Source organism: Puntigrus tetrazona, unplaced genomic scaffold, assembly GCF_018831695.1.
Source record: "Puntigrus tetrazona isolate hp1 unplaced genomic scaffold, ASM1883169v1 S000000001, whole genome shotgun sequence".
NCBI classification, from domain to species: domain Eukaryota; kingdom Metazoa; phylum Chordata; class Actinopteri; order Cypriniformes; family Cyprinidae; genus Puntigrus; species Puntigrus tetrazona.
Window position 1 is genome coordinate 453,907 of NW_025047681.1, and position 13,802 is coordinate 467,708.

The 13,802-nt window shown below is 37.2% G+C and overlaps 1 long non-coding RNA gene and 1 pseudogene across 1 annotated transcript; both read left to right on the forward strand.

Moving 5' to 3' along the window:
- The first annotated feature begins 595 nt into the window (after positions 1 to 595).
- LOC122331505 lies at positions 596 to 1,515 on the forward strand. Its single transcript, XR_006248193.1, has 2 exons — positions 596 to 1,229; positions 1,361 to 1,515. It is a non-coding gene; the product is annotated as an uncharacterized LOC122331505 (long non-coding RNA).
- A 910-nt stretch (positions 1,516 to 2,425) lies between these two features.
- Positions 2,426 to 8,173, forward strand: LOC122331498 (annotated as a pseudogene).
- Positions 8,174 to 13,802: the final 5,629 nt, after the last annotated feature.

The following is a 13,802-nucleotide window of genomic DNA, read 5'->3' on the forward strand; positions in this document are numbered from 1 at the left end:
CTGAAGGTGGAGCTGCTGCAAACCGAAGAGGAGAAGACGCAGCAACTGGAAAAGCACCTCAAACTGAAAGAGAGCAGCTGCAAACCCAAGTGGAGAAGACACAGCAACTGGAAAATGACCTCAAACTGAAGGAGAGAGCAGCTGCAAACCCAAGAGGAGAAAACACAGCAACTGGAAATGGACCTTCAAGACACAGCAACTGGAACAGAACTTCAAACTGATGGAGAAACAACTGCAAATGCAAGAGGAGAAAAGAAACAGCAACTGGAAAAAGACCTCAAACTGAAGGTGGAGCAGCTGCAAACCCAACAGGAGAAGACACAGCAACTGGAAAAGGACCTCAAACTGAAGGAGGAGCAGCTGCTAACGCAAAGAATAAGACACAACAACTAGAAAAGGGTCTGTAAAAGAAAAAAAACAGCTGCAAAATCAAGAGGGAGGACATTCAGCAGGATTAAAAGAGCTTAAAATTTGGCTAATAATCACTTGCTTTTAAAAGCCTCAAAACTCAATTGTAGTATTTGATATTCTCCATTTTGGCGCTACATTTATACAAAGAGACACAGATCAAACAAATTATTGAATATAGTTTTTTTTTCTTTGTATACAAAAAGTGTTGTCGCTTGTCACTTTATAACATTCTTTCATACTTTTCTGTACCTTGACAGTGTTCATTACTTGCCAGTCAATAGATCAGCCACAAGCCCCTCCCAGTTCTTTTCTAAAATATCTTAAATTGTGTTCCGAGCATAAATAAAGCTTTCACGGGTTTGGAATGACATATAATTAATAAGAAAAAAAAAAATCATTTTCAGGTAAAGTATCCCTTTAAATCAATAGAGAATTTGTAATAAAAATTATTGTCTTGTTTTCAGAAAAAAAAAAAAACAAATATGGCGTGCAAGCAAATTAATCAGGTTTTCTGTGTGTTGGTTTTAGATATTTTAACTGAAAACAAGCCAAAGCATCAAATTAAGCAACAGAAGGAGCAGACATCACAAATATTTTATGTCAAATATTTATTCACATGGTATATGTGTGTACATGTGCCTGATAGATTTTGATATTTTAACATAATTATGTACGCGATTATGTGGCTCACAAGATGCATGAATGTTAGAACTTGCTCAAGAGATCACCTTGCGATTGGCTGAATGTTCTAAGTCATAGAACATGGTCGGAAATATTGGCGATAGGTCAAAAAAGTCCTGGAGAGAGGTTACTAACAGGTTGTACCAGAATACCATCAGCGCTTTTAAAACCTGCATTTGTAGGAATTTTCCTTTTCCTTGCCAACTAAGGTTGGTCAATTTACTAGTAATTACGGGATCGTTTTTTTAACAACATTTCCTGAACCCAGTTGCTTTATTATGTAGTTCATTATGGTTCCAGTTGTGTTTGTTCGTTATTCACGCATCAATAGTAAAAAAAAAATGGTGTGATGAACACCTCTGTTCATCAGTTTGCATTGGCTACCAATAAAATTCAAGGCATTGATGTTTGCCTACAAAACCACTCCTGTTCCTCTTTACCATCTAGAAATGTGCCTTCTGGAAGTAAACTTTTATTTTCATTGTTTCATTGTTTATTTTCAAGTCTTTAGCTGTCTTCAATAAATGGCTAAAAACGTTACATCTACACTTGATCCTCTAACACTAACACTACCTATTTTATCTATTTGTTTTCTTCTTATTTATTATATGAAAATTACTTCACCCTGTAGCAAATAGTTATAAAAGTTAAAAAGTTAACCTAAAGTTCGCTTTTATGTTCAATATTTTTCTCTGTCTACTGTGATAATCTCTCTCTGAACCTCCACAAAAGTGAAGTAGTTGTCTCATTGATTGAATTATGCAGGATTTCTATGAAATGTGTATCAAGTTCTTTAACATTCCACCTGGAACATTACTGTGATTGGCTGTTTGACATGTCGGTCGTGTTCAACGTGTTCCTGGATTAACATCTTTGTTGACCCTGGAACAACATTGTGATTAACCAATCAGATTTGAAGAACCAGTTTTTAGTTTTTGTAAAGTTTAAGCTAACAATCAGTGTATGGTGCTTCTACATCATTATCATTTATCTAACATTTCCTCTGATTTTAGGCATTTGCCTGAGATTTTAGGCGAACTGATGAACAGAGGTGCCGTTTTTAGTATAGCGGTATTTCAAAAAAAAAAATATATATTGCAGACTGCTCAACATAAGTTGTGTAGTGTTATTTTAAAATTGGATCCACCAATGCATCTGCAAATTTAATATTATAGAAAAAAAGTTTTTAAGAGACGAATCATTACATATTCATTCAATTTTCATAAGACCTATTGTGTGTGTGTGTTCAATTGGATGGCTTAGAGCAGCCACGTGAGGCAGTCACATGATCATAGTGACTGATTTTCACTGTAACAACAAGACGCTCCGGCAGTTTCAGTCTGTCTGAAAGAAGTTCATAGAGAGAACACCTGAGCAAAACAGGAAATCCCACACAGTAATAATGACTTCAGGTCAAGGTCAGTATGAACTTATTTTAAATACTTTTGATATACAGATAAGATACATTTCTCTACTATAAAACCAGACAGCAAAATACAACAATAACACGGATTGTTATTGAAATAATGGAGGTATATTCAGTACCAAATAAAACATAAGAAATAAAAAAATGAAAAATGCATACTTTTAAGAACATTCCAATTCTTTTTGGTTAATTTCACAAAGAATATTAAACACCAATGCATGCTGAAAATGTGTGTTTAATGCTATATCTCAAAATTGTAATACATTTGATGCTAAAAACTAATGAATTTAAAATGATTATTTTAGCAACCAAGTGTTAAATGTTTGTCAGTCAATGGGACAATCACAATACTTTTTCTACTTGACGGTACTTATATACCGTACTTATATTTTTCTACTTGACGGTACTCTTTAGTGCAAAAGCAAATGTATACTAAATACCACTGAGATTCAAATAGATTTTTAGTGCTTTGATATAAAATAAAGTACTGCAAATATATAGAGACCTTAGTATAGTATTAGTATACTAAGTATAATTATTGAATGTGTTCAATAATGAAAACATTTGTTCAAAAATACACTTTTATATAGTTATTCTAAGGTTAAATAAAATGTACAAATTCAATATACTGGTGATGTAATTGTTGTAAGTTTGAGGTTCTCCATGCACATACTCATATGAGATGTGTTTATGACACTGGATTCTCAGTATAACGGGACGTCAGTGTGAATGGATTTGCCACTTTTTTCTCCTTGATTGGTAGTTGCAGTTTTGAAACAGACATAATATATGCCGTTCAGTCATTTTTATTAATTTTTGTTCTTCAATATTTTGAAAATTCAATCAGTATAAAAATGCCCTTTCTTTCTTTCTAACCAAACTGTGCCATTATGGGTTGTTCCTATTTACGCTCAACATGGTAACAGTCCTCTGCTGCTACAGTTGTGTGGATTCTTAACATGTTAATTGCAACTATGTTACATAAATATCTCAATATAAAACCAGACTAACGAATGGCAAAAGGGCACAACCTTTACAGGGCTAAGCTTATCGTGGCATACATTTGAAAAGCCTTTTTCAAAAGCCTTTTTTTGAAAAGCCTTTTTCAATCACGCAGTGAAACTGCACAGCCATAGGTTTGTGTGGTGTAATGAGATGAAGCAATGGCTTGGCAGTGGTGCTGCACAAAACTATGGTCAAGTCAAGTGGTTTTATTGTCATTTCAACTACATATATATGTGCAGTACATAGTAAAATGAGACAACATTTCTCCAGGACCTGTTGCAGACTTGTGCAAACAGCAAGGAGTAAAAGTGCAAAACCCAATGTGCAAACTAGTGCAAACAGTGCAAAGGATAAAAAGGAAAGAACACAAGACAACAATAAATACAAAGTGCAAAGAAGTGAAAAAGTCAATTTAGGTGTGATTGTTGAGGGGCCTGATGGCTTGTGGGAAGAAACTGTTCAAACTGCAGTCTGGTTGTGAGGGCCTGAATGCTCAGGTACCTCTTACCAGATGGTAGGAGGGTGAATAATGTGTGTGGGGTCATGTGTTATTGTGGGCTTTGCAGATGTAGCATGTGGAGTTAATAATAGAGGGCAGAGAGCCCTCAATGATCTTTCAGCTGTCCTCACTATCCTCTAATGGGTCTTCCGGTGCGATCCGATACGGTACAATTCCTAAACCAGGCAGTGTTGCAGATGAACAGGACACTCTCAATAGTCCCTCTAAAAAACATAGTCAAGATGGGTGGAGGGAGATGAGCTTTCCTCAGCCTCCTCAGGAAGTAGAGGCGCTGTTGGGCTTTCTTGGTGATGGAGCTGGTGTTGACCAGGTGAAGTTATCTGCCAGATGAGCACCAGTGTTCAGTGTGGTGGTGCTAGAGATGCTGTTCCTGATCCGGACTGACTGAGGTCTGCCTGTCAGATAGTCCAGGATCCACTTACAGAGAGAAATGTTCAGGCCCAGCAGGCTCATCTTCTCTATAAGTTGCTGAGGGATGATGAAGTCAACGAACAGCATTCGGATGTAGTTTCCTTTTGAATCCAGGTGTGAGTGGGTGAGATGGAGGGTTGTGGTGATAGCATCATCCGTAGAGCGGTTTGAGCGATCACGCAAACTGTAATGGGTCAAGTGAAGGTGGTAGCTGTGACTTGATGTGCCTCATGACCAGCCTCTCGAAGCATTTCATCACAACTGGTGTGAGTGCGACGGGACGATAGTGATTAAGGCAGGAAACCACAGACTTCTTAGGCACCGGATGATCGTTGTTGTTTTGAGGCACGTTGAAAGCTGCTCAGCGAGATGTTGAAGATATCACTGAAGACTGCACACTCCTTCAGTACTCTGCTTGGAATGTTGTCCGGTCCAGCAGACTTCTGTGGGTTAACTCTATAAAGTGTTTTCCTCACGTCAGCTGTGGTGAAGCAGAGTACTGGGTCATTAGTATGAGGGGTGGACTTCCTCACTGTTGTGTTATTCTGTGCCTCAAAATGTGTGTAGAAGTCATTCAGCACATCTGGTAGGGAAGCATGCTGATAGAATTTAGAGAGCACTATTTTGAGATCTGCAGCTCGCTAATAGCTCTGTACAGCTTGCTCACCCATTCACAATAACAAACTCCATTAACGATGAATAATAGTTGGATATAAGCAGAGAGTTCTTACACCATTCAATGTTGCTATAAACACACGTCACCACCTTGAGTCTTACTGTACAGTGCAGCATTTCTGTCTGCACGAAATCACGGTTAGCCCGGTTACTACTCACTGATCTTCAAGACCTGAAGAATACTCAACGTAGACATGCCTCGCAGTGAATCAAGTCACCTCTGACTTCAGCATTGCAGCAGCAAAGATTCCAGCTGATTCCTTGCCACCAACTGGCAAGCTTAAAGAGCTTATTTCTAAGTGGAGTCCTTAAAAGAGAAATTTTGTAAATTTTAGTAATGTTGTTGCAAAGGTTGCACTGCGAGTGTGGTTCATGCAGGAAACTCTACACGATGCAGAGGAGTATTGAGTATGTCACCTGTCTCGGCATTCCCATGCAGAAATTCATGCCCACTGAAACGGAATGCTCTCCTGAGAGCATGAGTTTCACCCCCTCACCACTCCTGGTTCACCTTCTCTACTAGAACAACACACCAAATACGATTAAACCTTTTCTCTGTAAGTGCGAACTTGTGGAACTATGAAAGAAAGGTGAGTACGTTCCTGCTCTCACATTTGCCCCTCTTAGTTCATCAGAGGAAGAAAAAGGAATACAAGAGTGGCAGGCCATCCCCAGAGTATCAGGCTAGGTTTTGGGGATAATAAAGCTAGGTTATACACTTCAGTTTGTCTGAACTGTTGGTTACACTTACACAGTAACTATATGTAATAAGAGGGTAACAATGGATTCCTTTAGATACCAGCCCACAGCTGTTACACTTACACAGCAACTTGTTCTAAATTATAATATCGTTGCCAAAAACAGTAGGTCATGCATTGAAGTTATGCACATGGAAAATCTGTGTCTCATACACACCACGTAAATTCAGAATATTTTTGATTAAAATGTTGTTCCAGGGTCAATAAAATATTTTAACCTACCTGGAACACGTCTAACTCAGTAATAAGCCCCTTATTCCCCAAACATTGTATATTGTTCCTTATATCTATGAGTAGTTACTGTGGAGGTATTCTACAGTTACAACTAGGTAAACTTATGCTGTACATTTTGTGCTGTAGTCTTATAACGTTACCAAACATTTGATGCCATTATAGCTGGGATCGCCCATCTTTCAGTATCAAACAATTATTTCTTTTAAAATTACTTTCTCTCTTTTCAAAAGGTGATCTAAGGATTATTCTCCTGGGTAAAACTGGAGCAGGAAAAAGTGCAACAGGAAACACCATTCTGGGCAGAAATGCATTTAAAGAGACCAGTGAAACTTGTGAGAAACAGAAAGCATATGTGGACGGGAAGAATATTGTTATATTTGACACTCCAGGACTATTCAATGCATCTCTCACAAAAGAGCAAGTGAAGGCAGAAATAGAGAGGAGTGTAGAGATGTCTGCTCCTGGTCCTCATGTGTTTCTGCTGGTGATCAAACTGGGAGTGAGATTCACAGAAGAAGAGAGGAATTCAGTGCAATGGATTCAGGAGGACCTAGGAGAAGAGGCTTTACTGTACCATCATTCTGTTTACTCACACTGATCAGCTGAAGGGTACATCTTTGGAGGAGTATATCAGTAAAAGCCACTATTTGCCAAAAATAGTGGATAGATGTGGTGGCAGATACCACTCATTCAACAATGAAGAAAGATACAATCAACTTCAGATCACAGAACTACTAGAAAAGATTAATGCAGTGAGGAGAGCAAATGGAATGAGGCATTACACTCCTGAGATGTTTAGAGCAATTCAGACAGAGAATACAGGGAAAGACGAAATGATGCGTCTGAACATTATACACGTTGTAAGCATTATTATAGCAATAGGAGTTATTTTTTTAGGATTCCAGAAGTGGAATGGGCTTCAAAAAGAAGTGAGACTAAAGAATTACATTGAACAGATTAAATTGGAAGAGCAGCAGCTGAAACTAGACATCCAAGGGAATGAGAATAAGATGAATGATCTAAACAAACACCACCGAGAAAATGAAAGAGAGGAGCAGAACCTGAAAGAGAAGCTCCAAAGAAAGAACAAGACGAGATCCAACTAGAAAATGACATCTCACACAAGGTATATAATGAGACAATCCTGAAAAATAAGATACAAGAGAAAAAGCAAGAGAAGAATAAACTGAGAGATGAGCTCCAACAAAAGAAAGAGAATGAGAAGGTCCTAAAAACAAGATACAAGAGAAGATACAGCTGAGAAATGAGATGAACGTGATTAAGGATCTATCTCTACAGCAGGAACAGGATATAAATCAGCTAACACAGGATCTGCTACAGAGGAAACATGAGAAGCATGAACTAAACAAAGATTTGATATGTAAGAAAAAGGAGGAGAATCAGTTAAATGAGGATCTGCTACAGAAGGAACAGGAGGAGTTAGCGCTGGAAGAAAAGCTGCTACAGAACAAACTGGATCAGCATCAGCTAAAAAGGAGCTTGAACTACTGAAAAAGAAAAAGCAGGAGCTGGAAAATGATCTCAAACAGAACAAACAAGAGAATCAGAAGCTGAAAGAGAAACTCCAGCAGAAGGTAAATGAAAAGCATGAGACGGAGAAAGAGCTCTTACAGTACACACAGAAGGTGTAGTAGCAGGAGGAGCATCATGAGGAGCACCTGAAGCAAGAGTAACAATAACAACAGGAAGAACAGCAGCAAGAACATCTACAGATGAAGAAGTTACACACAGCAAGCTATGTTGTATTTGGGGGCCTGTTTTCATTTTAGTTTTAGTCTAGTCTTTATGTGAAGCTGTCATTTTATTTTTTAGCACCACCTTCATACTCTTTTTAGTCTAGTTTTAGTCAATGAAAATTGTAACATTTAGTGTAGATTTAGTCAAAGAAAATTGTATTTTAGTCTCTTTTTAGTAATGCAATTCTGTTTAACCCATATATATAGTATATATAGTTTTAGTACTTACTAGTATAGACAAAACCAAAATTTTGTGTGGATTGAGCAAGAGCTTGATAGGGTGGCGCGGAATGAAAGCATTTTCAGGAGACAGCAGTAGAGGCGGCATGCACGACTATAGTGGCATGTGATCAGTGAAAGACATTTTAGAATAGTTTTTACTTTGTAAACCACCTTTAGTTATGTTTTTATTTGTTAACAATATTGCATTATACATTTAATTCCAGTCATCGTCACATGACCAGCATTTACATTGCGTCTCCTCTTGTTTTCAAGTATACTGCCCACTGTCCATTCACCTCAAATGCAATATATGTCCATACTACATCACTTAATACTGCAAAGCATGTTGTGGATATAGCCTTTTGAACAATTTGTTAGACCATTGAGATATATAGCTTCTCTGTATACTGAATATATTGTGGTTAAGATATGTCATACTTCTGTAGTTATTGAGTTTAAAACTGTCTTGCATTTGCATGGTAGATATTAAAATGTATAGCGTTTGCAAATGGTAGTTATATAAATAAAAAGATAAAAGTGGTGAAACTGCAGAACCATAGCAGTATGTTTGCACTTAACAATATACATAAAAATGTATGAAAGTATATGCTATATACATATATTCCATTCAAATACAAATCTTCCCTTAAATATAATCTCTTGTAAACTGGTTGAATTTCATTGCTGTCATTTACTGTGTCATTATTTGAGTTTATCGCCTCTATTAACTGTTGGTTCAACAGTTAGGTTTAAACTGCAAGAGTAAACATTGTGCTCAGGAAGCAAGCTCAGCACAAACAGAGCTGACCACATCGTGTCGTGTCGCATCGTGTAAAGGTAAATTAGTTTTATGTCTAACACACAGCTCATGAGCTACAACTGAAAAAACAGGCGAATGAGGGATACACGAGATGCATGAGATGTGTGTGTCTAGAGGAAGAGGAGGAGCTAACTTTTTGGGGTATAAATGAGAAGCTGAATTAAGTTAGGGAGAGAGAAGTAATTGGTAATTGGTCGATCTCCAGTGTTGCATCTCTGTCTGCAACTCTTCAATAAAATTCCTGATTATTGTTAAGTATTGTCGGTCATCATTATTCCCAAGAAAAATTCCACGACAGAAGATGTTCCAAGACAGGCTTCCACATTAGAAAGTGGTTAGCAAATAATGCAAAAAAAGCTTAGTAAGGTTTATTTAGAAAAAATTCTAAATCCTATTTTACTTTCTCCTAAGTACACCAAATATGGTCAATACTGCTGTGATCCATTTAATGAAAAATAAGGTAAACTTTTGAAATAAGGTGTTGTGTATCGGTCAGCATAAAACCTCCCATCTGTATCGCACTACACAGGCATTTCCCCTGGAGGCTTGAGGTTACCCATGTTACCCAATGGCCAATCTGAAAGTACACCAAAATTTGACATTTAGTTGGTTAAAGGACATTAAAGTGTTATCCAAGAACAAATCACCAGCCACTCTTATAGCATTTCCATGCCATCTGTGGAATAAAGATTTTTAAAACCAAAAGAAAATGTTTATTTTGTAAAATTGGTGTCAGACCTGACAAAAAGCCTCTTTTCACTGCACTTTTCATAATGTCCTACCATACTTTAACTACATTAAATATAATAAGAAATGAAAATCCGAAATGAAAATGAAAGTCACCACACTTGGCCACACTTCACTAAAACTGTTGATTACCATTGTTTGACAAGAATTTCAATAATTAAAAACATTGTTGTATAACTGTAATCTTATTGTTCATCCACAATAGCATCCAAACATAAATCTGATACAAACTGTATCTCATCTTCGGCTTGTTTTTCATCATACTCACCATTGGGTATTGTTGTATAACTGGTAACTTAATTTTACTCGCAAGGGCATCCAACCAGAGATCTAAAAACAAAACTGTTCAAATTCAACATCTTATTTAGTTTTTTTTTTTTAAGAATGCTTTAATTCCTGACGATTTTGTTTTAAAACACTCTTTGTCCATATACGTCCACAAAACATCTCTATCACACTGCAACATCTGAAAACTTTTAGATTTGCCTTACTGCACATAGATTGTCAAACCTGAATGAAAATGAATGAAAGCTGACATGATACAGACGGAAGACACAAGTTTTCATGTAATTCTTCTGGCAGGATCATTTTATTTTCTGAAATATCTCTTTATTCAATAAAATCAATAAATGTAAAATCATAAATCATAAATTTTATGTCAATAAAATCCTGATCTGTTGAGCATTAAATCCTCCAGCATGGTCTTGTCTGTCATGCCTACTGTACTGTTGACCCATGATCAGAATTGTAAAGTCTGCTTCTTATTTTTAACCATGGATTGGGTTGTTTTAACTCTTTTCACAACAAATATGGTATTTTCTGGCTTTCCGTATTCTCACTATTATACAAATTATATTTGAATATAAGTATATTTTCACAATGAAAAATATGGTCACATGGTCAGTGTTGGGGGTAACGCATGATAAGTAATGCAAGTTGCATAATCAGATTCATTTTTTCAAGCAGCAAGTAAACTGACTTCCATCCATCTTCTTCTGCCTACCTGGGACTGGGTCATGGGGCCGTAGGAACTCCCAGACTTTCCTCTCCCCAGACACTTCCTGCTCATCTGCTAAGCTGTGGTCCATAAGCAAGCCCAAGCCAGCTCGCCACCTCTTACCATGGGCAACTATTGTTACCTCTCAATCTTTCACAGGCTCCTTTCCCCCCAGCAAGGTGACATTCCATGTTCCTGAAGCCAAATTCTGTGTCCGAAGATTGGGTCACAGAGGCCCCTGCCTTCAACCGCCGCCCAACCATGCACCACCCCATATGGTCCCTCCCGCTGGGAGCATCATGGGGTAAGACCTGGCCACCAAGTGATCACATACGAGGCCCCAACCCCAGGCCTGGCTCCAGGATGGGGCCCAGGTTGATCCATACAGGGCAACATCACTGTTCTCTGCCTTTTGTTTCAATAAAGGGTCTTTGGACCACTTTTTGTCTTTGGGAGACCCACTGTGATCCACTGTGGCAATCTAGAGGTATTGAAACACACTGATGTGCTCCTCGAGGTGGTGGCACCCAATAACACCCTCTCAGCCTGTCATGCTGTGATCAAGGAGACCTACCGAGCTCTCTCTGTGTCCAGATGGTGCACTGTGGAACCTCCAGAGGCAATGGCAACCACTGTATAACCTCCAGAAGTGTCAGTGGTATCCACTCATCCGCTCTTGTCTTGCCCAATAATGGCTATGGAAGCTGCCTCAGACTGTCCTGCCATGGCATTGGAAATTATGTTAACTGCATATTTGTCCTGTTACAGGCAAAAGAGTCTCCCCTAAACTCAAGTCTTGTTCATGTCAGTCCCTGGGGCCGTGAATGCTCTGTCTGTCTCTACCTCTCTTATGTCCCTGTCCCTATTATGATGTCCTGTTCATTCTGTTTTGCTCTGGTGGCTTCCTGTTCCATCTACTCTGCCTTTGAGGATTCTTCTTGGTGGGTTCCTACTCCATTCCGGTGGGCTAATGGTCCATCTGCTCCTGTTCCACCAGGAATATGCTTTGGTTCCGGGGATCTTCAGCATGGACCGTGCCCTCCATCCTTCCCCTGGTTTCACCTCTATTCCACAACTCGCATGGATTGTGATTAAAGCACCTGGAACCCACTCCTTGGGGTGCTATAACATGATCTTCCGCCTGTAACCACTAAAGGTCACCTCATCTTCTCAATCGCACACACCTTGGACTGCATTTCCCATAACACCCCATACCTGAGACTACACACCTGCACAGGTGTTCCTCATCAGCTCCCCTATTTAAGCAGTGTTCACAGACTCATTTATTGGGGATGTCTTGTTTTGCACCAGCTACAGTTCTGAGGGCTTATCAACCCTTGTTGTTTTATTGTGTATTGATCTTTTACTGTTTCTTGTATTTTGATTGTTTGCTGCCTACCTAGTAGCTGCTTATGATTATGGATTCTCTGTATTTACCACTGATGCCATTGTGTAACCATGCCCATTTATTAAAGTGTCAGCCAAGTTAAAAAGTGAATAATTTACTGGAACATAGTGCTTACTTGAGAAGTGAACCAGTTCATTCCAACTGGTTTGACCGGTTCACTAAGAAAAGCAATCTATTTATTTACTATTGTTTAGTGGAACAGAGTCTCAGTGAATTCATCACACCCATCCCAACACTCTCAGTTACAGTTAAAACTTTGTGGTGCACAGAGAATGGATTCATTCTGAGAACTGATTATTGTTCTCTAAACTGAAAGTATTTTCAAAGGCATGTTGTCAATTAATCTATCAAGTCTGAAATTAAAATATAACAAATTTTTTCAAACGAGTTTAACCAAGTTTTAATTCTATGTTGTTGCAAAAGGAGAGATTAGTTTTGATGAACGTATTTACATGAAATGTCTTTCCAATTGACAATATTGACAATATTGAATTTGTGTTTCCGTGTTCTCAATATTAAACAATATATTTGAATGTGTATTATTCATATTTAATATTGTATGTTATTATATGAATGTATATTATTCACAATGACAAATATGCATTCGCATGGTCAGTTTTGGGGGTAACGCTTTACAAAAATACAAGTTACGTAATAAGAATATTTTTTCAGGTAACTACTAAAACTATAATTTTTTTAATTTTCAAGAAAATATCTGAGTTACACACCCTGCTCATATTTAAAAAGTAATACTGAAAAGTAACACAAAATTTATGTAAATGTAAGATACAATATTGTAATGCATTACTTTTAAAAGTAAGTTTCCCCAATACTGCACATGGTTTTACTTAACTTGTAAATAATTATAATGATATATGTTTATCCATTTAATATGTTAATATATGTAAACACTTTATAATAATATCCAGCTGTAAGGTTTTATAAGTGATTAGTTAATGATGAACCAGTCATGTTTTATAGATCGTAATCATAATCGAATCACTTGTAAATTATAACAATCTTCAAAACATTAACAAAATTAGCATTGCTTATTAATCATTTGAAAGAATAATCATGTTTCGTAAATGATTAGGTCATCATTAACTAATCACTTGTAAAGGACTTGTACATTTTGTAAATTATTATAAAGTGTTACTGTTATATTGATTGAGTAAACTCCACAACAGACCTGCTGAGCATTTGGCATTACATCAGAACTGAAATGACAGGACAGCTTTCAGGAACTATTCTTCTCATTTCATTCAGGAATCTCGCAGGTGGAGACTGAAAATAAAGACAAACTGAAAATGGCAGAAAGACTTTCTGGTAAGCTTGGTTCTGTGTATCAAATATATTAGTAAACTTATAATATGTATACTGCTTATAAATATTAGATGAACTTTATTATTCATCTGAAGATGAAGCTTAAAAATGTACATTACTGAAAAATGGAAAAATGTACAAACATCTGAAAAAATAAAATAATCTATGCAACAGGTTCTTTACTCTTTGATCTGAAGATAACTATCCTTTTATGCTGAGAAAGCATTTTAACAATATAAGTTTTGTTTGCCATCATAATATAATCATATTTTAACTTTTAAAATCATTGTCATGAATTGAACATAGTGTAACAATAGTATAAGCTATCATCAGAGATGTAATAATGTGATTGGGGTTCTGCCGGCTTTTTTTTTTTTTGCTTTACTTACATAGAACCTTAGAGGCTA